Source organism: Bos grunniens, chromosome 12, assembly GCF_055505025.1.
Source record: "Bos grunniens cultivar Pamir isolate PY7600 chromosome 12, Bosgru_T2T1.0, whole genome shotgun sequence".
In the NCBI taxonomy this organism is placed as follows: Eukaryota; Metazoa; Chordata; class Mammalia; order Artiodactyla; family Bovidae; genus Bos; species Bos grunniens.
In genome coordinates this window covers 34,058,745-34,085,625 of record NC_141176.1, presented here as the reverse complement: position 1 = coordinate 34,085,625, position 26,881 = coordinate 34,058,745, and the positions used below count along the sequence as shown (strand labels likewise).

The window sequence follows — 26,881 nt, the reverse complement described above, 5'->3', positions numbered from 1 at the left end:
CTATGTCAGGTTTAATAAAAACATATCAAAAATTATTTTCCATGTTTCTTTTTACCTTTTGTAGTGTGGCTACCAGAAAATTTCAGGTTGCATATGTTTAATGTTGCATTGTATTTCTGTTGGTCAACAAACTTATGGTTACCAGTGGAGGGCAGGGATAAATTAGGGTATTGAGATTGATATATACTAGCTGCTATATGTAAAGTTGGCCACCTGATGCAAAGAGCCGACTCATTGGAAAAGACCTTGATCTGGGAAAGATTGAGGGCAAGAGGAGATGGGGGCGACAGAGGATGAGATGGTTGGATGGTATCACTGACTCAATAGACATGAGTTTGAGCAAACTCTGGGAGATAGTGAAGGACAGAGGAGCCTGGTGTGCTGCAGTCGATGGGGTTGCAAAGAGTTGGACACGACTTAGCGACTGAACTACAACAGCAAAAATATGTAAATTGGATAACTAATAAGGACCTACTGTATAGGTCTCTATAGAGTCTGTAGAGTTTATAGACCTCTGAGGAGGTCTCTATGGAATAGGAACTCTATTCAATACTCTGTAATGACCTATATGGGAATGAATCTAAAAACGTATACACACATACATATATATTTAAAACTAACTCTGCTATACACCTGAAACTAACACAACATTGCAAATCAACTATACTCCAAGAAAAAAAAATTTTAAATGCTAAAAAATATTCCTGTTGGATAACGTGATAGATCATCTCATCCAAACAGTTCTGATTGACTGTTCGCGGAATTGCAGACTTTTTGGAATAAAATCATCTGGCAGTCCAGCACCCACGTTTCCAGGTGAGGAACCCAAGGCTGGGAGGGGTGAAGCGAGGATCCACTGGGGCTCCAGGTCAGTGATGGAGACCAGGACCCAAGCCTTCAAGCTCTAGCCGTGTCTTGTCAGGGTTATTTTATCTTCCTCTTCCACTGAGTGAAAATCTCCCATGGGCACAGTCTAAGAGATCCACCTAGAATTAATTTAGAAAACAGACTGGGTCATAATACTGCAAAGGCCTGCTATATTTCTTTGAACCCGTGGCTCAGTTGGTGAAGACTCTGCCTGCAGTGTGGGAGACCTGAGTTCAGTTCCTGGGTCAGGAAGATCCCCTGGAGAAGGAAATGGCCACCTACTCCAGTATTCTTGCCTGGAGAATCCCATGGACAGAGGAGCCTGGGGTCACAAAAGAGTCAGTCCCTGGGGTCACAAAAGAGTCAGACACAACTGAATGACTCACTTTCCCTTTCACTTTCAATCACTCATAAAACTTAGTTGTTAGAGAGTCTCAGTTGTCAGATATTATCCTTCAGTCTTTGCAGGGAGGATCTTCAAACATCATACACTTCGGATTTACAATTAAATGGACTTTTGACCACATGCTGTGCTGTCTACCGGGAGCAGCTGACAAATTATCTGTGGCTCATCTTTTCATTCTCTGTGTCTTCAGCACAGCACAGGTTTTTAATTAAAAAAGAGTTCAACTTATCAATGTTTTCTTCCATGAATGATGCTTTTGTTGTTTCCAGTTTTCATTGGTGATGTTTTCCCTTAGCTTTTGGAATCTTGCACAAGAAAACCTATTCTTCTAGAGGGTGCTTTTAAGTTATAAAAATCGAATACACATATTTACTTATTTTTTTCCTGTAACAGCGGCTAGAATTAATCAGTATATAGATGCCTTCCCTCTCCTCGCCGAGCCCCCAGAACAGAAGGAGGACAAGCCATGGACACTGTCTCTTCTCCCCTCCACTGCCTCCTTGCTGACATCACTCGCATCTGTTCAAATAGCAGGAAACAGGTACCTACTAATTTCTTTGCTCACAGATCTTCCTCTTTGTGTTTCATTTCTCTCATTGGAAGAAATCCCCTAAGGTCTCCCAGTGACCATCTGTGAGTGGTAAACTGATCCTTTTGTCCTTGAGAACACTTCTGTGTCATCCTTGCAACTGAGGGATAGTTTTGCTGAATACAGAGTTCTAGACTCGAAATGCTTTTCCTTCAGCACTTAAAAGATACTGCTTCTTTATCTTCTTCTACCTGGACTTGCTGTTAAGAAACTGGCTCTCATTCCTTTGCAGCTAAGCTGTTTTTTTTCTTTTTGATTAGTTTGAAATATTTTTGTCCTTGATAGTCTCAAATTTTGGTATGACGGCCTCAGTATTTCTTTTTTCCATTAGTTAAATGTTCTGTTCTGGGAAGCTCTTGAAATCTGAGAATTGTGTCTTTCTTTGGAGGAAATTCTCGTGTCTCACCTCCCTTGTCAACTCTTACCGCCTCCCCTCTGCTCCTCTTCCTCCCCGAAACCCCAGTTAGGTTGCTGTTGGTCCCTTGCCCAACTCCGATTTCTCAGTTCTTCTTCCCCCCGCCCGCCCATCTCTTTATGCCCTACTTGGGGAGAATTGCTTTGAGTTGCCTTCCAGTTCGGTAATTCTCTCTTCAGCTTCTCTTCTTGTCAGTTCTTCATATCTATTGACTTTTTGTTTCAACAATTAGATATTTTATTTCCAGAGTCTCTAACCAATTCTTTTTTGTAACAGTATTGCTTTATGGATTGATTACTCACTCCCTTCCTGGAAGACAAAATTATACCTGTTTCAGAGTATTTTCTGTTCACTTTATTACTGAATATGAGCTAGAATGCTTTCTCCTTTTCATGGTGTGCATGTATCTTTGGGACTCAGTGATTTCAGAACTCTTTTTTTTGAAGTTGAGAGTCGCTGGAAGGGATGCACCTGGCCACTGGGACCGTCCACACAGTCTTCAGTGAGTGCAGGATGGTGGGATGAGCTGCCAGGGCTTCCTCGTGGCCAGTCTGCTGAGCCCTGTCCTCGTCAGCCCTTCTGTGTACCCTGTGAACTGGGGGCCCCACCAAGGGAAAACTGCTGGCCTTTCAGTTCCCAGAGGGCCAGTGTTTCAGTGGGTTAACCCTTTCTAGGCATTGGGGTCACATGCCCATGCTAGTTGTCTGCTCCACTTTTTCCTTTCTTTACTTCAGAGCGTGTGTGCTGGTTGAGGCTGGAAGCCAACCAGACACTCTTTTCTCCTTTGATTGGACCTGTGGTCTGGGCTGAGCACAAAATACTTCTGTGTCACCCTTTCAACTGAGGGCTAGTATTGCTGAATACAGAGTTCTAGACTTGAAATGCTTTTCCTTCAGCCCTTGGGAGGCTGCTTCCTTATCTTCCTCTACTCAGATTTGCTGATAAAAATCTGATTCTCATTCGTTTGCAGCTATTTTTCTTTTTAATTAGTTTCTAATATTTTCACCCTTAATGTTCTCAAATATCAGTATAATGGCCTCAGTATTTCTTTTTCTGTTAGTTAAATGCTCAGCGCTGGAAAGCTCTTTCCATTTGAGAATTGTGTCCTTTGGGGGAAATTCTCCCCATGGGGTTTTTAGCCAGATGATTGCTGCTGTGGGGTTTGACCCTGACCCCTCCTCGCTGGGTGTCCCTGGGGAAGTGACCTCCTCTTCAGCACCACTTTCCTCACCTGTAAAACACAGTGATAGTCCTCCCTACCTCCCCGATTACTGAGAGCACTTCACACTGCCTGAAACTTAGTGTGACTTACGAATTATTATAAAATTTATAATTAAAGCAGTGACTTGAATATGATAATGTAATTATTTCAAGAATATATTATGACTATAGGGCCCTTATCATCCAACAGTTTATTTTGTTTATAACTAGATCATTAACTTCTCTCTGTATAATGCGAGCTCTGTGTGGTTACAAATGTCTTTGGAAAGTCATATGTCAGTCTTAGTGGGCTTAATTTTTAAAACAAATTTTTTTTTGAAATAGAGTTTATTGGCAATGTGTGTTTCAGGGGTAAAGTGAAGTGATTCGGTTTTATATATATAAAATAATAATACAAATAATACATATATAATTTTTATAGTGTGTATATATATATATATATATGTATTTTCTTTTTTAGAGTGTTTCCATCATAGGGTATTATAAGATTTTGAGCAGAGTTACCTGTGCTGTACAGTCAGCCCTTGTTGGTTATCTGTTTTATGTATAGTAGTTTGTTAATCCCAAATTCTTCATTTATCCCTCCTCTCTCCTTTCCCTTTTGATAGCCAAAAGTTTGTTTTCTATATCTGTGGGTCTAAATAATTTCATGTGTATCATTTTTCTAGGTTCCAGATACAAGTGATATCATATGATTTTTGTCTTTATCTGACTTACTTCAGTTCGTATGATATTCTCTAGGTCTATTCATGTTCCTGCAAATGGCATCATTTCTTTTTTTTTTTTTATGGCTGATTAGTATTCCATTGTATATAACACGCCACATCTCTTTTATCCATTCTCCAGTCAGTGGACACAGAGTGGGCTTAATTATTGAAGAGCATTAATGAATTCTGCTCATATCAGTAAATGCACAGGGGACTTTGTCTCTTCCTGTGAAACATCATCAATTTCTCACCTGAGGACGGTGCTTTGGTAAATTTGGTAAATTTAGGAGAATCTATGACACGCGGCTGCAGGTGGGGGTGGGTTTAGTGGAGAAAGGCGTTTGCACACCTGTTTATCATACTCAACTTTGGATTGAAGAAGTCCCCCAGATATTTCACTTATCTTTTTTAATGCAAATAAATGCTTATTGAACATATCTCATCTACGTTATGTCAGGCAGTGACCTGGGTACCTCGTTGTGGGTGAAGGATTCACAGGACTATACGGTCCGTTTCCAAGGATTTGACCATCTGGGTGGGGAGATAAGAGCTGGGCATGTCATGAAAAAATAATGAAAAATAGATAACAATTTGTGGCAATCATAAAAGAGCTGCCCACAAGGCATAATTAATTGCTGGATGGGTTGCATGGATGATAGAGGAACACTAGAGGCACAGAAGGGTCATGGGGAGCTTTTTTTAAAAAAAGTTTATTTTTAAAAGATTTTTAAAAAGTTTGTGTTGGATGCTTGTTGCTGCGGTGGCTTTTCTCTGGTTGCAGTGAGCAGGGGCTACTCTCTGGCTGTGGTGCTTGGCTTCTTGTTGTGGTAGCTCCTCTTGCTGTGGAGCACAGGCTCTAGGGTGCTCAGGCTTCAGAAGTTGCAGCTCTTGGCTCTAGAGCACGGACTCAGTCGATGTGGCACACTCACCAACCATCTATCATAATGTACAATATATAAGTACCTGGCTTAAGAAATAAAGCTATTGGACTTTCCAGGTGGTTCAGTGGTAAAGAACCTGCCTGCCAATGCAGAGGACACGGGTTCAATTCCTGGTCCAGGAATATATCACATGCCACAGAGCGACTAAGTGCTTGTGCACAACTACTGAGCCCACGTACCGTAGAGCCTGTGCTCCGCAACAAGAGAGCAGCTCCCTACTCGCTGCATCTAGAGAAAGCCCATGTGCAGCAACAAAGACCCCGCGCAGCCAAAAGTAATACATAGATTATTTTAAAAAGGAAGACATAAAGCTATCAAATTCCAGGGCATGGAGGAGCAGCCAGCATGTCCCTGGAGCTACTGTTTTAGTGCCGAGTCCACACAACGTGAGGTGTGGTCACCCTTGGGGCTCCACCTGGGAACAGAAACGCGGCCGGCTGGTGCCCCGGATCCATTGTGGAATCTGGGCTGTGGTGCTGGGTCTGGACGGGGGCCCCAGCAGTAGAGTCGGGAGAAGAGGGAGACCTTTATAGAACTGTGCCCATACAGTGTGGTTGATACATTTTATTGAAAGCTGTGGGTGAGGTTGAGAGGTGGCTGGCTGAGTGCACATGGGCTCTGTGACTGCCAGCTCAATGATGGGCATTTTATGGTTTAGTGTCTTTTTCCTATGATCACGTCCTCACCTGGCGTTAATGGTAACTCTTATTCAGTTCCCTGGACGACTGCTGCTCACGCTGGGTTAATATGGAGATGAATCAGCCACATGGGGCCGCCCAGCTGGGAGGTGAGATGGAGGTCCTGCCTGCTCTAGGATGCCTGTTTTCTTCATGAGATCTGAACACGTTCTCGCCCTTGCAGTGTTGCAGAGTCGATGAGGATAAGAAGTACACTAAGGCCCTTTAAAGTGGTTCAGTGTTATAAATGAAGGGGATAGTTGTTCCTTTTACTCAAAGTGTTAAACATAGGATCTGCAGATAACTGGTGCTATGCTGTAATCGAAGAGACATTTTCTCATGGGCTTTCAGCCTGCCTCACTAGAGCAAAAGTGTGTATCTCTCAGGTTACAAATCGAACCTGAAAAAATGGCTAGCAGCAGTATCATTATTATTATTATTATATTTTAGTTTTAGGTTGTGCTGTGGGGCATGTGGGATCTTAGTTCCCCAATCAGGGATTGAACCCATGCTCCCTGTGTTGGGAGCTTAGAGTCTTAACCACTGGACTGCCAGGGAGTCCCCAATATTAATAAATGCTTACTCAGGCTGACTCATTGAAAAAGACCCTGATGCTGGGAAAGATTGAGGGCAGGAGGAGAAGGGGACGACAGAGGATGAGATGGTTGGATGGCATCACCGATTCGATGGACATGAGTTTAAATAAACTCCAGGAGTTCGTGATGGACAGGGAGGCCTGGTGTGCTGCAGTCCATGGGGTTGCAAAGAGTCAAACATCACTTAGCGACTGAACAACAACAGGCTATAATAGGAAGCTCTTGTTTCCTTTAACTGGCAGCCAAAAACTATCTTCTCCAAAAATTACTGTTTTTCATCCCTATTCTCCTGCTTCAAGCCATTTTTTCCCCCCAGCAATTAATATAGTGTAGGCTAGATTTCGAAGGACAAAGATAAGTGCTTTTTGTTCTGGAGGAATAGGCAGCAGATGTGTGCATAAGAGCCAGGTGATCAGCCTCAAGCAGGCGTCGTGGCCATGGGGCCTCTGTGCTGGGGGTGTCTGTGTGGGTGAGAGGGCAGGCTTGATGGCCGGTGCCCTCTGCAGTCAGCCTGTGTTCCGTGTTGGTTTGCCGGGTGCTGGCTCCTGGAACAAGTGTAGGATTTACTGGTTCAGTCTCATTTATTCTCTGCCTCTCAGTAGAGAGTGGCTGAGTCTGGCAGAATGCCAGTTCAGGACTCTGGCGGAAACAGAGTCCTCTGAATTTTAAGTTCCCCAGGCCCACCTATGGACTATCCGGGTGGTGCTAGTGGTAAAGAATCCATATGCCAATGCAGGAGACATGGGTTTGATCCCTGGGTTAGGAAGATCCCCTGGAGAAGGAAATGGCAACACAGTCCAGTATTCTTGCCTGGAGAATCCCATGGACCGAGGAGCCTGGTGGGCTTATAGTCCGTGGGGTCACAGAGAGTCAGACACGACTGAGCGAATGAGCATGCTCATAGAGGCCCACTTACAGAGGCCTCCTTGATAGAATGGTTCTTGTTCCATGGAACCTTCTGTCTTGGTTAGTACTATTGAGCTGGAAGAGACTGGAGCCACAGAAAATATGAAGAAAACCATCCTTAAGCAGAATTCATGGTGAGTCGTATGAGTTGTAAATTCTGTCTCCACCTTTGCCATGAATCCGCCAGGCGACCTTGAATCAGTTTTCAACTCTTCTGCATCCAGATGTTTGCCTCTGGGCCAGCGTTCTCCATACTGAGGTGGGAGGGGGTGCACCATGTTTCCCCAGAACCCAACTGGAACATGTGGTCTAGAGGCATATTTTTCTAACATACATTTATTTTTAAAAGGACTGTTGCCCACTGATTTGAGGCATTTGTAGCTAGTTTCAGCCATGACACTTTGAGGATTAGGGCCTGAGAGGAGTAGAGACCTTGACGTTGGGAATGTCCAAGAAAATCCTATGTATGATTCTATAATCTGCATGGAAGTTATCAGGACGCTTCATTGATCACAGGTGAGGAGTCCTGGGATCATGCCGGATGCAGAGGGCACTGGTTCGTGTTCTCATCCATCCATTGGGACAGTCGTTGAGTACTTGCTGGGTGCAGGTGCTGACTAAGTGCTGACACTGTGCCAGGGGCCTGGGGGATCCAGATGAGTAGACGGCTTGTTCAGGGTGATAGGTGCCACGACAGGGGGAGGGGATGGGGGGGCGCCCAGATGAGGTGGGCAGAGGAGGCTCCATGTGAAGACTGAGTCTCGGAAGGAGGGTGTCAGGGTACACGAGGACTCAGGGCCCAGGAAGCAGCCTGTGGGGGCCGGATATGTCCGGTCTGGGGAGCGGGAGAGCCCAGCTTCCTTAAACAGCTTGAACTTCACCTGCAAAGTGGTGGAGGATCCTTTGAAGGTTCTAAGGTCCCACAATGGGTTTCGCACTAGAAAGTTTTGACGCTGGTTCCACTCTGGAAGGGGGCTTCCCTGGTGGCTCAGATGATAAAGAATCCTCCTGCAATGCAAGAGATCCAGGTTTGATCCCTGGGCCAGGAAGATCCCCTGGAGAAGGAAAAGGCAAGCCACTTCAGTATTCTTGTCTGGAGAACCCCATGGACAGAGGAACCTGGTGGACCACAGTTCGTGGGGTCACAGAGTCAGACACAACTGAGCATGCACACAGCATGCAGCCAGGTTTGTAGTAGAGCAAAGTAAAAACTCTCCAAGTATTGTATTAGCGTCTTATTAATGAGTTCTATTTATGGGTTTTCTCTACTAAGCCTTTACCTTAAATCTTCTCTCTCCCAAAATAATCTTGGCCTTATTTTAAAGACAGTTTCATTAAGGAATCCTCATAGCTCCTGTGCTTTGGAACAGCTCTCGTGGTTCCTGGAAACCCAACTTATGTCTAATAATTTTAGGAAACTGATTTTATGTCTCCTAGTTTTGATTTCTGATTATAGATGGAGAACAATACTGTGATCCTCTTGGAATGTTGCCCAAGAAGCAACCTAAATATAGAAAAAATGGGCTTTCTGAAAATATGCAAAGAATCATAATAACACTTTAGTAAAGCATTGTTGTGGTAGTTGATTTTAGTATCTTCAGTTATATTCAAATTCCTGTATCATGTTGTGGAATTGTTATTTGAAGATCTTTCTTTTTTAGTTTTCTCTGCTCCTTCTGAACTGATGTATGCCCTTTCTTACTTTGATATTCCTGTAAAGTTCACTTTTTCTGCAAACAGCAATTTCTGGAACTAACATTGCTGGCTAGACCAGCCGGCTGGCTTTCATTCCTTCTCTGCCCTGATGCACACTCTGTCCACTGCAGTATTGACTCAGTCTGCAGGCTTAGTGCTAATGTCGATTGTGTCTGTTTACAAAAAGGGATTTGCTTGGGCCTCATTTCCCTCTGGGGAGGAAGGAGACGATTACTGACATTTGTTTATCAGTCTGAGCGTGATCATTATGGAGCATGAAAAATACAAACAAAAGGGCAAGCTCTCTGACATCCAGGGCTCAAGATCTCAGATGAAAAATTCCAAATACCATAGCAAATAGCTAAGCTGAAGTGAGACAGAGATGGTGGAACAGATAACCTGGAAGAGGGAATGGAAAAAGTGATTTGACAGGATGATAGTGTTTTATTTCAGGTTCTTATAAATCATGACCTTCAGGAAGAGACAGAGGTCTGTGCCAGGCACATCGAAGCTCTGGTCTAACAGGGTTGATGCCTCTGAATCAGAGGGTAACTGGGAAAACCATGGAAAATACTAAAACGTTAACATTCACCAAGGAAACAGGACACAGTGCCCAGTCTTCAGGAAGGACTGTGGGCCTCTAAGTTGGCCAACAGGAGTTAAACCATTTTCCTGTTGCACCAGTGTGCTGCGTGTGTGCTAAGTTGCTTTGGTTGTGTCTGACTTTTTGTGACCCCCTGGCCATAGCCTACCAGACTCCTCTGTCCATGGGATGCTCAGGCAAGAGTACTGGAGTGGGTTGTCATGCCTTCCTCTAAATCGAACACACATCTCTTCTATCTCTTGCGTTAGCAGGAGGGTTCTTTACCCCTATCACTACTCGGGAAGCCCAACATCTCATCATATTAGAAGGAGTGGCAGGGACCAGAGAGGCCGCCCCTGGGGCAGTGCTTTTCCAGAATAAATATGAAGCCCACTGCAGTGGGGCTTCTGCTTGGCCCCCACTGTGGGGCCTTTGCTCACAGCACACACGTGGCTGTGGACTTACATGTGCAGATGAGTTTGTACAGACGTTACTTCTCAGGCCTTCTCCGCATTCTCCAGTTTTGAGTCCTGAACTCACTTTGCCTTCAAAACCTGGCCCAAGGCTCGCTCTTCTGGGAAGCGTTTCTTCTTCTCATCAGTGTGGATATAACTTTTCCTAAAAGCCCCATGCACCGCTGTCTGTTTCTAGGGAGACGTTCCTTTGCTGTCCTATATTTATTTACACTCCTGTCTCTCCCACTGGATTCTGACTTGTTTGAACTCACAGCCTGTATCTTCTCCCTTCTGTTCTCAATGTCCTGCGAAGCACACAGCACAAGAGTACGCTCCCAGGAGATGTTTGCCTGGGGAATAAATTCGTTCTAAATAAAGCAGAAGGATTGGGGCCCTCGTATAGCAGATCATGTTGAGTCAGCACGTGGTTTTTCAGCTCCGCCCGTGAGGAGGGTGGGCATGCATTCTGAGAAGCCTGTCATCAGGATTGGAAGGTTCTCTGCCACTGATGAGCCTGGCTGTGGCCTTACCCCTTGGCAGCTGGCAGAGCCAACAGCATCTTCCCAGGGATCACACTTGGGGAAATTCCCAGAACAGGCTTTGCCCTCCCCCCCCGGGCACACATCTTACCTTCATGCCTCCCTGATCACTGCTTCCACCATCCTCCTCTTTCTGGCTGTTCACACCTTCACATGTGGGGTCCTGCGAGGTCCACCCAGCTGCCTGCTCTGCTGTCAGCATCCCTGCTTCCTAGCAACGCTGCTTCCAGGAGTGCTGGGCTCCTGTCCACTCCCCATTAGGTTCTTCCCTCACCTCTTCTCTGGAAAGCGGCCCTTCGGTCAGTATGGCCAAAGACAACAACTTATTTATAACGTCGTCAAGCATATTTTTAAAAAAAACCTCTTATCAGCTTCAACAACCTCAGATATGCAGATGATACCACTCTGATGACAGAAAGTGAAAAGAGCCTCTTAATGAAAATGAAAGAGGAGAGTGAAAAAACTGGGTTAAAACTCAACATTCAAGAAACTAAGATCACAGCATCTGGTCCCATCACTTCATGGCAAATAGATGGAGAAAAAGCGACAGACTGTTTTTCTCTTGGCCTCAAATATCACGGTGGATGGTGACTGCAGCCAAGAAATTAAAAGACGATTGCTCCTTGGAAGAAAGGTATGACCAACCTAAACAGAGTATTAAAAAGCAGAGACATCACTTTGCTGACAAAGATCCATATAGTCAAAGCTATGGTGTTTTACAGTAGTTGTGTGTGGATGTGAGAGCTGGACCATAAAGAAGGCTGAGCACTGAAGAACTGATGGCTTTGAATTGTGGTGCTGGAGAAGACTCTTGAGAGTCCCTTGGCCTATAAGGAGAACAAACCAGTCAATATTAAAGGAAAGCAACCTTGAATATTCATTGGAAGGACTGATGCTGAAGCTGGAGCTCTAATACTTTGGCCAAATTGAAGGCAAAAGAAGAAGGGAGCAGAGGATGAGATGGTTATATCGCATCACCGACTCAATGGACGAGTCCGAGCAAACTCTAGGAGATAGTGAAGGACAGGGAAGCCTGGTGTGTTGCAGGCTATGGGGTTGCAAGAAGTTGGACATGAGTGAGTGTGCATGCGTGCATGAGCACGCACACACACACACACACACACACAGTGTGGAGTTCAAACACTTCTTTTTTAAAACAAGAAAATGGAGGCTGGAAATGTCCCATGACCGGTGACTGTGAGGCTAAGGAGAGGACATCCCACCTGGGAGACCCGCTTCTCCATTGCTGACCATTTGCTCTCCATTGCCTGGCCATTATTTCAGAATAAGAGTTTTCCGTTCCTAAAAGGCTTTGTGTTGTAATCCCTCAATAACCCTCTGTTTTCATTTCTGTTTCTTTGATCCCTAATGAGGTTCATCATTTTCCTGCCAACGAGCTGAAAATCTTTAGAAGTGGAGGCCCTGTTCTTGCCTTAGTGGCCGCAGCGATGAGGGCGGGGGATTGGCCAGTGTCTGCCGTGTGGGCTGACTGTGACCAGACAGCAGAGCTGTTGGAGAGGAGGAGGCCGGGTGGCCATGGACCTGACCTTGACTTTCACACTGCGACACTGAGACCCACAGGCACCCAGTGACTTTTCAGGGACCAGGGCTGTGACTGGGAACTCCAGACCCTTGACACTGTGTCTGTCTTCTTGAAGGACTGTATTTCTAAACAGGAGCATCAGTTGCATAGGCTTTAAAAGTAAACATATTTTAGGAGGTGAAGCTGGCTGCTCTGTGCCCCAGGACACATTTAGAAGCGTCTGCCATCAATCAGTCCCTGGAATCATCTTACTTCTGTCACTTTTCCATAAATTGAGTGCTTCCTTGTAGCTTACTGAGGCTTCCTGTATGTTAAGGACCCTTGTCGTGTATTAATTCCGTGCTGCATAGTCTCAGAATCACAAACGAGGCTGAATTTCATTGCCTTATCTTGGTTAATTACTAATGTACATTTTGTTCTCAGAGACTTGCCCTTGGTTGCTTTTAATTTATTCCTTCCCTGTGCGCCCTCACCACTACCCAGCTGTTCTTCTGTCTCTTCATTTGTTCTTTTGTCTGTTCTTGGCCCAGGGCATGCTGAGCAGGTACTCTGTAAATAATTGACCAGGAGCACGTATGTATTTGGAATTTTCAGGGATGAAGCTGAAGAGCATGGTGCTCTTGCAGATCAAGGAGATGCTAAAGATGAATGGTTTCCGGGAGCAGATGCTCTGAGCGTACATTCCTGCTGGAACACTAACGTGTCTTTTCAGTCTGCTTAGAATTTAGTCTAAAGCCCATCAGAGGTGCAGGTCCTCTGTGACTGACCCTGGGACCCTCACTGACTCCCCGCCAGCCTCCTGCTCCTGGCTGCGCCCCCAGCACATGGCTTCCCTGACGATTTTCAGACACTCTGGCCTCCGTCGGGACGCTGTGCGCTCACAGGGTTGGTTCCTACTTCCGGCATCTGAAAGTGCACTCCTGGCTCACCCTCTAAGCCCTTAGTCTCTATGTTTCGTCACTGAATATGTGATATGTGTGTTATCTGCCCGCTGACTAGATTGCAGGCTCCACAAGACAGGCATCGTTTTGTTTTGTTTTTTGGCTGCACTGTGCAGCTGGCAGGATCTTGGTTCCCTGACCAGGGATCGAACCTGTGCCCCCACTGCAGTGGAAGCTCAGAGTTCTAACCACTGGACCATCAGGAAGTCCCCAGGCATTGTTTTTTTAAAAATTAATTTTTATTGGAGCATAGTTGCTTTACATTCTGGTATTAATTTCTGTTGTACAGCAAAGTGAATTGGCTATACATATATCCCCTCTTTTTTGGGGATTTCCTTCCCATTTAGATCACCCCAGGACATGGAGTAGAGTTCCCTGCGCTATACAGGAGGGTCTCATTAGTTATCTGTTTTATACATAGCGGTGTAGCTATGTCAATCCCAATCTCCCAGTTCATCCCACTCTCCTTTTCCCACACGCACCTCCCCACCTTGGTATCCATAAGTTTGTTTTCTATATCTGTGTCTGTATTTTGGGTTTTGTTCACTGTTTCTAATACAGAAAACCAGTATTTGTGAAATGAATAATTGGGATTGTCTGAGACTCTATTGCGAGGATTAAGATTCCTATTAAAGTTCAGAGTTTTGCAGCTGCACATTAGGGCTGCAAGGGTGCTGGCAACACGCAAGTAGTAAAATCCTGGGATTTCCCTCACTGGGTCTGTCTGTGTGGCCCTTTCCCCCAGCCCCGCCCCCAGCCCAAGCCCATTTTATCTTTCTAGATTTCACACGAAGGTCTCTGAAAGACTCCAGGGCAGATCCGGACACCAGACTCGGAAGGTGAGAGCCCTGTGGGCTCCTCTCGTGACCCAGCATCCGGCAACAGCAAGACGAGATGTGCATGCACTTCTAGGCAGCTCTGCTGTCAACGTGCTCATCTGCTTGACAGGCAGCTGAGGATCTATCTTTCTCTCCCACAGGCCCTCTCCAAATGGGCCGATTCTAACCCCCTCAGGGCCCGTTCCTGCCATCCTTTGGTTAGCTTGTCACATCACAAGACATACATGGCCCAGGAGAAGCCCGAACTGTCCATAATTCTTGCAGAATGACTAACTACATTAATATTTAAGGTTAATCTCCAAATGGTTTCCTATCCCTTTACTCCTTTCTTTTATTCATGGGAGATGCTCACAACAGCCCTTCTTCTTTTAGGGTTGAAAGCATTGAGACAGACACATGTCAAAGGCCTTGACTTGGTCCTTGTGACCTGTCTTGTGACCTGATTCTTCTCATCATGGGAGGTCTGGGGTCTCTCCTGCTCTGGTCTGTCACCAGGCTTAAAACTTGGGCCACCTTGGGGGACTGTTTTGAAAACTTGTTTCCAAATTAAGTGATGTCATTTATCAGCAATTTAATTACAAAGTGAAAGCACTTCATTGCTTTCCTCTTGTCTGAAGACCCCATCTTTGCCCCTGGGACCTTTTGTCCTCAGTTTTACAGAATTCATTGCTGTTTCTGGAGGCAGGTTATGATTTCGGTTTCCCTAAGTTAGGCTGAATGTGGCATTTCCATCCATCCTTAGCCTGATGGTATAACAGGGTCTCCAGCTTCTGGGACGCTGTGCCCTGACCACACAGTGAGGTACCTCCCCCCTCCCAGCCCCCGCTCCTGGTGCTTGGCCCCGGGTCCTCCTGCCTTCTTGGTCTGGGCAGAATTCATCACAGTCTAATGCCATTATCTTGGCAAAGTTAGGCTGACGTTCAGGTTTTTTTGTCTATAAGATGGGATGGTTGTATTACACCCGAGAATTCATTCATCAGCAGATACATGGGTTTCGATCTTCATGGACACTGCTTAACTCTTGTTTAAAAACATTTTTTCGATGTATAGTTGATTTACAATGTTGCAGTAGTTTCAGGTATACAGCAAAGCATCTCAGTAATACGTATGCATATATCCACTTCTTTTTAATTCTTTCCCCATATTGGTCATTGCAGAGTATTAAGTACGGCTCCCTGTGCTAGACGGTAGGTTATTATCTGTTTTACGTGTAGTAGTGGATAACTCTTCATTGATTGATTCATTTATTCATCGACTCACTTTCGAGTTTGTTTCTGGGCAGAATTTGAGACAGCCGGGTCATAGCATTTGCCTTTACAGGCTTCCCTGGTGGCTCAGACGGTAAAGCGTCTGCCCGCAATGAGGGAGACCCGGGTTTGATCCCTGGGTTGGGAAGATCCCCTGGAGAAGGAAATGGCAACCCACTCTAGTACTCTTGCCTGGAAAATCCCATGGACTGAGTAGCCTGGCGGGCTACAGTCCATGGGGTCACAAAGAGTCAAACACGACTGAGGGACTTCACTTTCACTTTCACAGCATACAAAGCACTTTCACCAAAATGATCCCTCTTGGTTATCATCACATTTCTGTGAGGCAGGTCATTTAGATATGAGGCTCAGACGGTAAAGAATTTGCCTGCAAAGCAGAAGACCTGAGTTCAGTCCTTGGGTTGACAAGGTCCTCTGGAGAAGGGAATGGCAGCTCCAGTATTCTTGCCTGGAAGATCCCATGGACAGAGGAACCTGGCAGGCTACAGTCCATGGGATCGAAAAGAGTCGGACACGACTGAGCAACCAACACTAACTGTAGAAGCCCCTTCCAATAACCCAATTTGATAGTTTAATAGTCCAGTCATCCTGTCATTCAGTTGTATAATGATTCCATGTCAGCAATTCTCAGACTTCAGTGGCTATAAATGAGGAGTCTGTTTAGAGAGGAGATTTCTGACTCGCTGTTTGGGGTGGAGCCCAAGAATCTCCATCGTAACCAGGAATCATAGCTGTTCTGATCAGGGGGCTATTGGCTGCACTTTGAGAAACACCGTGTCTCCGATGAGGGTGCCAGACACAGCATGAATGCTCATCCAATGCTGATTGACTTAATGTATGGACAACCGATCTCAAGTCACTATTGACCGTAGAAACAGAACTAAAATTTCTAAGTAGAGATGGACAGGTGACAGTGTGTTCTAAGTAGAGATGGACAGGTGACAGTGTGTTCAGTGACATCAGCCCCTTGACCCTAGAGAGGTGACCTCTCATCCTACTGAACTGCTGGCACCCCTCGGGGCTGTGGTCCAGCCTCTTACCTGTAGATTCTTCATCTGAAGCACACAGAAATACCGGGGTGCCTGTCTACAACGTTTGTGTGAGGATTGGCTCAGATAGGCCTGTCAAAGCACTTCATGCGTGATCGTGTGAGCATGTGTGTTGTATGGTCCCATCCTCATTATCATGTGGGCCATCACCTCCATCCCGGCTATTGATTTTGGTCCTTCCTTATATGAGAGTGAAGGGGGCAAGGATCCTGAGTCAGATCCTTCTTCTAGCTCTTCTTGTGTGAACTGAATAGATTGCTGAACTTCTGTGATTCCCCCGTGGTCTCATCATTCAAACTGAGGTAACAGTATTCACCCTCTATGTGTGTGTATGTGCGTGAGTGTGTGCGTGTTTAGCCATCAGTCATGTCCCTCTCTTTGTGACCCCACAGACTGTAACCCGCCAGTCTCTTCTGCCCATGGGATTTCCCAGGCAAGAATACTGGTGTGGGTTGCCATTTCCTATTCCAGGGGATCTTCCCGACCCAGGGATTGAAGCTGCATCTCCTGCGGCTCCTACATTGCAGGCAGATTCCTGACCACTGAGTCCCTGGGAAGCCCCTATTCACCCTGCTAGGATTTTGTCTTGTGGCTCAGCTGGTAAAGAATCTGCCTGCAATGCAGAAGACCGGGGTTCCATTCCTGGGTTGGGAAGATCCCCTGGAGAAGGAAAAGGCTACTTACTCCAGTATGCTGGCCTGGATAATTCCATGGACTGTGTAGTCCATGGGGTCGCAAAGGGTCAGACACGACTGAGTGACTTTCACTTTCAGGATTTTGTAAAGTTGAAATCAAATGACATACAAAGTGCCTGGCATGCAGCAGGCCTTCTCCAAAAGTAAGCTTGCCTCCCTTCCCTGCCAGTAACCTGGCTCCACTGATCTTATCCTCCTCCATCATGGGGTAGGGCTGAGGGGGAAACACGGACCCCTACAGCATCCAAATCACAAAAATTCCATGAAGTTTAACTGATACTCGAGGGACTTCTCACCAGGGCTCTCTGAATTTCCGTAGCAGGACTAGCTGTGACTCAGAGAGACAATAGTCTATGGGAACCATCAGGAAGTTTGTTTTCTTCCATCAACCACAGTGTATTTAGTACAAGCATTGGTCCTGTGCAGGCTTCTAGAGAATTGTAAGACTTAATCACTTGCTTTAGGGAGCTTATATTTAACTTATATTTATATTATATAAATATAATAACTTATATTTATAAGCTTAAAATGGGGATTCTACAAGAGCAAAATACAGTCAGGAGCTATGATGAGAAATAATGTAAATAAATGATAATAGCTGTAGCTGACTCTCCACTTATGGTTCTTAACAATCCTGACTAAGGGCAATCTTGGCCAGGATTCTCCTGACAGTTGATAGGAGCAAAGAACTGATGCAGATGTGTGAGCAGTCCTAGAAAGCATCATCAGAGATAACTCGTGGAGTGTGTGTGTGCACGCAGTGGCCCAGAGACTAAGTCATCTCCCAGGATTCTGGAGTTTTCTATTGAAGGGTTTGCAGAAAAACCACCAGAGAAACAGCCTTCAGACTGAAGCTTGAGCGCATCTCCAAACTTGACTCATTTGGAGAATGGGAAGAGGGCCAAAGGGGATTCATCCTTGCGACCCTTTGGAAAGAACCACTTTAGGATGAATTGCCTGGAAGCGGGTTGCCTCAGGCAGGACCCCAGCTGGGGTGAGTGTCAATCAGTTCAGTTCAATTCAGTTGCTCAGTTGTATCCAACTCTTTGCAACCCCATGGACTACAGTACGCTAGGCTTCCCTGTCCTTCACCAACTCCTGGAGTTTACTCAAACTCATGTCCATTGAGTCAGTGATGCCATCCAACCATCTCATCCTCTGTCATCCCCTTCTCCTCCCGCCTTCAATCTTTCTCAGCATCAGGGTCTTTTCAAATGAGTCAGCTCTTCACATCAGGTGACCAAAGTATTAGAGTTTCAGCTTCAGCATCAGTCCTTCCAATGAATATTCAGGGATGATTTCCTTTAGGATGGACTGGTTGGATCTCCTTGCAGTCCAAGGGACTCTCAAGAGTCTTCTCCAACACCACAGTTCAAAAGCATCAATTCTTCTGTGCTCAGCTTTCTTTATAGTCCAACTCTCATGTTCATACATGACTACTGGAAAAACCATAGCTTTGACTAGACAGACCTTTGTTGGCAAAGTAATGTCTCTGCTTTTTAACATGCTGTTTAGGTTGGTCATAACTTTTCTTCCAAGGAGTGAGCGTCTTTTAATTTCATGGCTGCAGTCACCATCTGCAGTGATTTTGGAGCCCCCCAAAATAAAGTCTGTCACTGTTTCCACTGTTTCCCCATCTATTTGCTATGAAATGATGGGACCAGATGACATGATCTTAGTTTTCTGAATGTTGAGTTTTAAGCCAACTTTTTCACTTTCCTCTTTCACTTTCATCAAGAGGCTTTTTAGTTCTTCACTTTCTGCCATAAGGGTGGTGTCATCTGCATATCTGAGGTTACTGATATTTCTCCCAGCAATCTTGATTCCAGCTTATGCTTAATCCAGCCCAGCGTTTCTCATGATGTACTCTGCATATAAGTTAAATATGTACAGTGACAATATACAGCCTTGATGTACTCCTTTTCCTGTTGTTCCATGTCCAGTTCTAACTGTTACTTCCTGACCTGCATACAGATTTCTCAAGAGAAAGGTCAGGCAGTCTGGTATTCCCGTCTCGTTAAGAATTTTCCAGAGTTGTAGTCCACACAGACAAAGGCTTTGGCATAGTCAATAAAGCAATCTGAGACCAGGATAAAGTGAGGGGGTGGGGCAGAGGGGTGGGCAGTTTTGCTGGAGTCAAGGCCAGGCTGCAGTGGAAAGGAGGTCTCTTTTGTTAGCATTTTACAAGTTGTTTTCTCAGAAGTGGGATGTACCAAAGATTATTACATTGAATACTAGACACACTTTAGGTGCAATGTTGTGAGTACAAGACAAAACTTAATGGGATGACTGAAATGGACTTCACAATGAATTTGTAAGTTTACATGCTTTCATGATCACAGTTGTTGATCTTAGTTAGTGTTAGTCACTCAGTCATGAACAACTCTTTGCGACCCCATGGACTGCAGTCCACCAGGCTCCTCTGTCCATGAGATTTTCCAGGCAAAGATACTGGAGTGGGTTGCCATTTCCTTCTCCAGGAAGTCTTCCCAACCTAGGGATCGAACCCGGGTCTCCTGCACTGCAGGCAGATTCTTTACTGACTGAGCTACAAGGGAAGCGTTGATCTTAGTAGAGCTCAAATGTTAAAGGATGAATTTCAGTTTTAAGATTTAGCTGGGATAGGTAAAACCAGCTCTGTACAAATGCCTTTTATCTTTACCTTAGGTCCACAGAATGTCTCCAGGGTTATCTTGTTTAAGCTGTGCCTTCCCTGTATTTCCAAAACTTTGCTCCAAGTTCTATGTCTAATCGCGAAATAGCTCGGATTGTGTCTATTGTGTAAAGTGTGAGAAAACTCTAAAGGGACAGAGGCCTCATGTTCTTTAAGAAATGACCACCGATAAAAGAAATGCTCACATACTGAGATCTGGGGAAGTCATTCTGGCTTACACATTAACTTGATTTTTATGCTAAGTGAAACAACTGGCTTGTGGCCTATCAAACGCTTTAATTACTAAAGAAAAGGGCACATTGACCAGAAGTAAAGAATGTCTGTGTTTAAAAATGAAAATAAAGATGAAATGCCTCCCTCCCTGGTCCTCCTTTGATGATAAGCCTTCCTTCCCAGGTGCAGAGGCCCTGCTGACTCGCTGTGCTCATGCTGATTTTTTTTTTAAATTGTTTCTCTGACTTGTTTCTGATAAGAAATAAAGCTGTGCTGAAAAGAAACCCTGCTTCTCTGGAGCAATTTCTCAGAGTCATCTGAGCATCAGGCTTGCGGGTTCGTCTTCAGTTTGGTTTGAGTAAGACCATTTTCTGTTCCTATTACGGATTGTTTATTGATCATTTTCGTTGGCATAAAACGCACAGGTCAGGTTGAACTTCCCAGGGATCATTCTCTTAATGGGCTGGGGTTGCAGTGGTTCCCGGGTGCTTGCTTGTCAGTGCATTTTGTTTGTAGGGTTCCTCCAGAGTTGTGTTCCCCAGTTTGTGTGGGGGAGCATAGTGACTATTCTTACGTTTGTTAACCTGTTTCTCCATAACTTACAGTTTCTCTTCTCTTTTTAAAAGAGGAGTAAACTGTATGGCCAGCTGAAAATGACACAAGGAATGGTCACTTTTTTGCCTGCACAGAACTGGCAGTACACAGCGGGGCAAGGAAAACAAAAATAGAGTTCGGTCTGTCACCATGCTCCGGCTCTGGTGCCGTCCATGTGCCGGCTCTGGTGCCGTGGAAATCCGAGATGAAGGTTGGGTGTGTGTTTACTGCTGAACTGTGCGGCCTGGCAGGGCTGACAAAGACAGCTGAAGTCCCTTGGAGGGTATTTGAATCTCTTTTTTTTTTTTCGCTCTTTGTCAATGTATCACCATTTTTCTGTACCACGTAGTGTCCTTCCTAAAACAGTGGTACTGAGCAATTGTTGGGAGGGGATTAAAAACAGGTGCAGGACTGCAACCTTGACTTCTGATCTCAGGAAAGACAAGGCAGCATCCTCTTCTGGCTTGTGAGATGGAGGAGGGAGCTGATGATCAGTGCCTCTCCCAGCTTAAGTGTGTCTTCCTTCCTAAGATGTATCTTACAAAGTAGACATTCATTGTGTGTGTATTACATACCATACACAACACATAACACTTATCATATTAGTTACATGGTATAAATGTTTGTATTTCCTATATATAATCTATAATCTCCTATTTTGATGATAAAGCCTTTGAGTGGGCCAGAAGACCTCAACGACGTTCATTTTATATGCTTTCTCTAAAACAAATTTTAATTGACGTGTTCTAATGCAACCTTTATTTTGGGAAGAAGCCTCATGCAGTCACAACAAAATGGGAATTGATCCCCACCCCCACCCCCCACCCCCACCACCCCCGAGCTCTAGAAGACAACCTGAGATTATCTGAGATTCAGTTAAGCTCTAGCTTGATTGCTTCTAATTTAATAGGAGATGCTTCTGAGAAAAAAATGCTTGTAGCATTTTTATACGTTTGACTTTTCATTAAATTATTACTTATAGAAAAGTGCATGGTTTTCACTTTTTATTTTAATCACATGCATTAAATGTACCTTTTTAAAGTGTACAATTCACTGGGTTTTTATTACATTCAGAGTCCAATGACCATCACCAATCTAATTCCAGAACATTTCCATCAGCTCCAAAGTAACCTTGTACCCCTTAGCAGCCCCTCCTCTGAGCCCCTAGCAGTCACTTACCTGCTTTGTCTCCATGGATTTGCCTGGTTGGGACATTTCTTGTAAGTCCTAGGATATGGGGCTTTTTGCACCTAGCTTCTTTGACTTAGTATAGTTTCTTTTTAAAATTTTATTTTATTATTGGAATATAAAGGCTTTATAACATTGTGTGTCTGCTGTGCAACATGAATCATTTGTTGTTGTTCATTTGCTCAGTTGTGTCCGACCCTTTGAGACCCCATGGACTGCAGCACACCAGGCTTCCCTGTCCCTCACTGTGTCCCAGCGTTTGCCCAAGTTGGTGTCCATTAAATCGGTGATGCCATCCAATCATCTCATCCTCTGTCGCCCTTTTCTCCTCCTGCCCTCAATCTTTCCCAGCTTCAGGGTCTTTTCCAGAGCTTCCCTGGTGGTTCAGATGGTAAAGAATCAGATATGTGTATACATATTTGCCTTCCCTCTTGAGCCTCCCTCCCACCTCCCCATCTCTAGGTCACTACAGAGCACCAAGGTGAACTCCCTGTGCTAGACAGCAGCTTCCTACTAGATATCTGTTTACACATGGTAATGTATATATGTCAATCCTACTCCCCCAGTTTATCTAGCCCTCTCCTTCCCCACCACCTGCCATGTCCACGGGTCCATTCTGTCTGTGTCTCTGTTCCTGGCCTGCAAATGGGTTCATCTCTACCATTTCTCTAGATTCCATATATATGTGCTGGGGCCTTCTCAGGTGGTACAGTGGTAAAGAATCCACCTGCTGATGCAGAAGATGCAGGAGACTTGGGTTTGATCCCTGGGGTGGAAAGATCTCCTGGAGAAGGAAATGGCAACCCATTCCAGTATTCTTGCCTGGAAAATTCCATGGACAGAGGAACCTTGCAGGCTAGAGTCCATGGGGTCTCAAAGAGTTGGACATGACTGAGCATGCATGCACACATGTATATGTGTTAATATATGATGCTTATTTTTCTCTTTCTGATTTACTTCACTCTGTATGACAGACTCTAGGTCCATCCACATCACTACAAATGACCCAATTTCACTCCTTTTGATGGCCGAGTAATATTCCATTGTATATTACTTCTTCAATGTACAGATCTTACTTACCCATTCATCTGTCTATGGGCACTTAGGTTGCTTCCATGTCCTAGGTATTGTAAATAGTGCTGCAGTGAACATTGGGGTACGTGTGTCTTTTTGAATTATGGCTTTCTTAAGGTATGTGCTGACTTGTGGAATTGCTGGGTCATATGGTAGCTCTATTTTTAATTTTTTAAGGAATCTCTATGCTGTTCTCCATTGTGGCTGCACCAATTTACATTCCCATCAACAATGCAAGAGGGTTCCCTATTCTCCACACCCTTGCCAACACTCGTTATTTCCAGTGAAAATGTTAGTTGCTTAGTCATGTCCAACTCTTTTCCACCCCATGGATTGTGGCCCACCAGGCTCCTCTGTCCATGTAATTCTCCAGGCAAGAATACTAGAGTGGGTAACCATTCTCTTCTCCAGGGGATCTTCCCGATCCAGGGACGGGATTGAGCCCAGGTCTCCTGCTCTGCAGGTGGATTCTTAACCTTCTGAGCCAGCAGGAAGCCCTGTTCCAGTTTTTTAGATAATAGCCATTCTAACAGATGTGAGGTAATACCTCATCATGGTTTCTTAAATTGAAGTGTAGTTGATGTACAATATTATATAAGTTACATGTGAACAATAGTGATTCACAATTTTTAAAGGTTACACTTTATTTATGTGCTTAGTAGTTCAGTCGTTACTCAGTAGCTGAGTCCTACTCTTTGTGACCCCAGGGACTGTAGCCTGCTGGGCTCCTCTTCCCATGGGATTCTACAGTCAAGAATACTGGATCGGATAGCCTATCCGTTCTCCAGGTAAACTTCCTGATCCAGGAATCCAACCGGGGTCTCCTGCGTTGCAGGTGGATTCTATACCAACTGAGCTACCAGGGAAGCCTTCAATCCATTTATAGTTGTTATAAAATACTGGCTATATTCCTTGTAGAATATGTCCTTGTAGCTTATTTGATACATAAATCTGTAGCTCATACACCCAGCCCCTAAATTGCCCTTTCCCCTTCCCTCTTTCCTCTGGTAACCACGAGTTTGTTCTCTTTCTTGTTATAGTCACTAGTTTGCTGTATTTTTTAGAAGCCAATAAGTGATATCATACAATATTTCTTAAGATAATGGTAATTTATTAATCCAACATTAATAAGGCATTAAAAAGAAGAGTAAACTACCCTTCCTATTTCTTCGAATCATAAAATGTTTGCATTTTTGAAAATATGAGAGCAGAAACAGAAATAAAGAAGGAAAAAAGTCATCTATGTTTTTAAAGCCCAAAGAAGATAACTACTACTAACATTTTGGTGTCTGTCCTCTTAATAAGAAATAATGAGTTTTAATTCTTTCCTTTCACTGGTTTGCTGTATTTGTATTTTTTCAGAGTCACAATCTGAAAATCTTAAATCAGTGAGTGACTCTGAGGCATTCTGTGATCCTTAGTGGATTTTTAACCTAGGATGATTAGACCTTGAAAGCAGATGAGAAGTGAGAGAAGTTCTGGGTGGGAGATTTGTAACCTAGAAAAGTCCTGTCCCATAAGTATTTAAGGAAGACTCCTACCTCTAAAAACCTTGTGTTTTCAGTAAGAGCTTTTAACTGTTATCAACTTTTGGGGATGATTTCTTTAGAAAGAGTTTCACTTTCTACAAAAAAGGTGATGAATTAGAAAACACAGTCTCTCTCAGCTTTAAACTGAGAGAGCTTTAAACTTTAAACTTTGGTAGCAAATTCAGCCTTGTTTATGCTGAGATTTTGTTTCTGTGTGACAGATTATTTATTTCACTGTAATTCTTTTATGGAAGCATAGTTTATCCACACATCAATATGGCATGGTGTGTCTCAATTTAAAAGAAGGGAGAAAATAGGCGATAAGAAAAAACAGAGGTTAGAAGCAAGAAAACCAGAGGTCAGAGAAGGAACACTTGGCTCAGCCTTTAATCAGCAAAAGCAGAAAGGAATTGTGATGTGTCCTGAGAATTAGTGTCCAGTCGTGGAGAGACTCTGCCCTGGGGCCACCGAGCTGTTTCTGATACTGAGGTGAGAATGGGATTTCTCTCGTGGGAAGCAAACTGGCGCTGTGATCAGGGACCACAGCCTCCAAGCATCCTTGAAGAAGGTGGAATGATGCGCCTGCCTGCAGCCCTCCTGGTGCTCACCGGGTGCCGGGGCTGGGCAGGGACAGTCCTGGGGCAGTTCTTGCAAATGGTCCCTATTAGATGTACCTGGGGCTGCCTCAGGGTCTCCCTCCCAGGGAGCTGGTGCTACCTCTTCCCAGGAGGCGGGAGATGCTTCAGGACAGAAGTTACAGGAGACAACTCTGCTGGCTCTCCTGTGGGTGTCCCCGGTGTCTTTGTGAGGCGCTCCAGACTCAATCTGGCCACTTGGTATAAGAAAGAGCCTCTGATTTGTGCTATCACTTTCAGGGATGATGTTTGCTGCTGCCTCCGCACATCCTTGATCCATGACGGGCTTTAAAAATGTCACAGGATTCTAACTCCCTCTACTGATTTTGGGTTTTAACTAGGACATATCCCATGTATGGTTTTATTCAGTATGTGGAGTTTGAGGTCTTCTATATATTTTCTAGATGTCAGCCGAAAGCCATCATGCTGAGAGATCTTTGCTGTCTATGGAGCTGGAGAATTAAAATCCAAGAGTCATCTTATTTATTTTTAATTGAAATTTAATTGATTTGCAGTGTTTTAATTTCTGCTGCATAGCAAAGTGATTCAGTTATACATATATATATTCTTTTAATATTCTTTTCCATTATGATTTATCACCGAGTATTGAATGAAACTCCAGTACTTTGGCCACCTTAAGCGAAGAGTTGACTCATTGGAAAAGACCCTGATGCTGGGAGGGATTGGGGGCAGGAGGAGAAGGGGACGACAGAGGATGAGATGGCTGGATGGCATCACCGACTCGATGGACGTGAGTCTGAGTGAACTCCGGGAGTTGGTGATGGACAGGGAGGCCTGGCGTGCTGCGATTCATGGGGTCGCAAAGAGTCGGACATGACTGAGCGACTGATCTGATCTGATTGAATGTAATTCCCTGTGCTCTACAGTAGGACCTTGTTGTTTGTCCCTCCTGTGTATAATAGTTTGCATCTGCTAACCCCCCAAATCCCAATACTTCCCTCCATAAGCTCTCCTCCCCCTTGGAAGGAGAGTTCTCTGTTCTCTGTGAGTCTGTTTCTGCTTCATAGATAAGTTCAATCGTGTCCTATTTTAGACGTCACATCTAAGTGACATCATGAGATATTTGTCTTTTCCTGACTTAAAATGACACTCTCTAGGTATATCCACGTTTCTGCCGGTGGCCCTGTTTCATTCTTCTCCACGGCTGACCATTTTCCGTTGTGTCTATGTGCCACATGTTTATCCGTTCATCTGTTGATGGGCATTTACGTTTTCTCCATGTCCTGGCTGTTGCAAATAGTGCTGCTGTGAACATGGAGGTGAGGTATCTTTTGGGATTATAGTTTTGTCTGAATATATGCCGAAGAGTGGAATTGATGGTACTTCTATTTGTAATTTTTAAAGACCCTCCATGGTGGCTGCACCGGTTTACATGCCCACAACAGTGTAGGTGAGTCCCCTTTCTCCACAGCCTCCAGGAGCCATTTTACGGGAGGAGGTTAGCCAGGGAGAAACTGCGGTTGCATGTGTCACCCGTTTGCACCGTCCTTGTAAATGATGTGATGAGGTACTCGCCTGAATTTTGCAGGAAGATCGGTTAGCTGGGAGGTGCTCCAGGGCGGCCAGGACAGCCTGGGTCTTGGCGTGGCTCTCGCCGTGACTCAATCATGGACTCTATGATCAATCCTCAGATGTGACTGGGAAGTACAGCCAGGAAGACTTTAGAGGGTTTACTGTAGCAGCAGGAAATAGCACTGAGTAGTATTCTTCCCTCCCTTTTTTTCCCCTTCTCTAATTTAGTAGGTAAAAGGGTTTGTTTTTTTTTTTTCCAATCAAAAAGTCCCCCGCTCCTCAATTCCACATGACACTCTACTACCCACTGTGAGTTTCTTGTGCTTGAGAGTTGTGTTTCCTGCCAGGTGAACTAGAGCAGGACAGTTTCAGGACGTAACACAATTCTCCCAGATTATCATGAGATCAGCCCTGAGCTCTCCTAATACTCAGAGACCCATCAGCGGTTACTGTCGCCTTAGTCTCCATGTGTCCGTGCAGGGGACGGAGCGCCATGCCTCTGACCCACA

General features: G+C 44.7%; 1 protein-coding gene across 2 annotated transcripts in view; it reads left to right on the top strand.

The window, feature by feature from the left end:
* Window positions 1-26,881, top strand: part of ATP8A2 (ATPase phospholipid transporting 8A2) — a 492,224-nt gene that overhangs the window by 15,250 nt on the left and 450,093 nt on the right. The window contains exon 1 of one of the 2 annotated variants that reach the window (XM_086329702.1): window positions 20,099-20,177. The exons of the other annotated variant lie outside the window; for it this stretch is intronic. The gene's annotated coding sequence lies outside the window, so the exon portion shown is untranslated. Of the gene's footprint in view, window positions 1-20,098; window positions 20,178-26,881 lie in introns of those variants that run through there. 2 annotated transcript variants of the gene reach the window in all.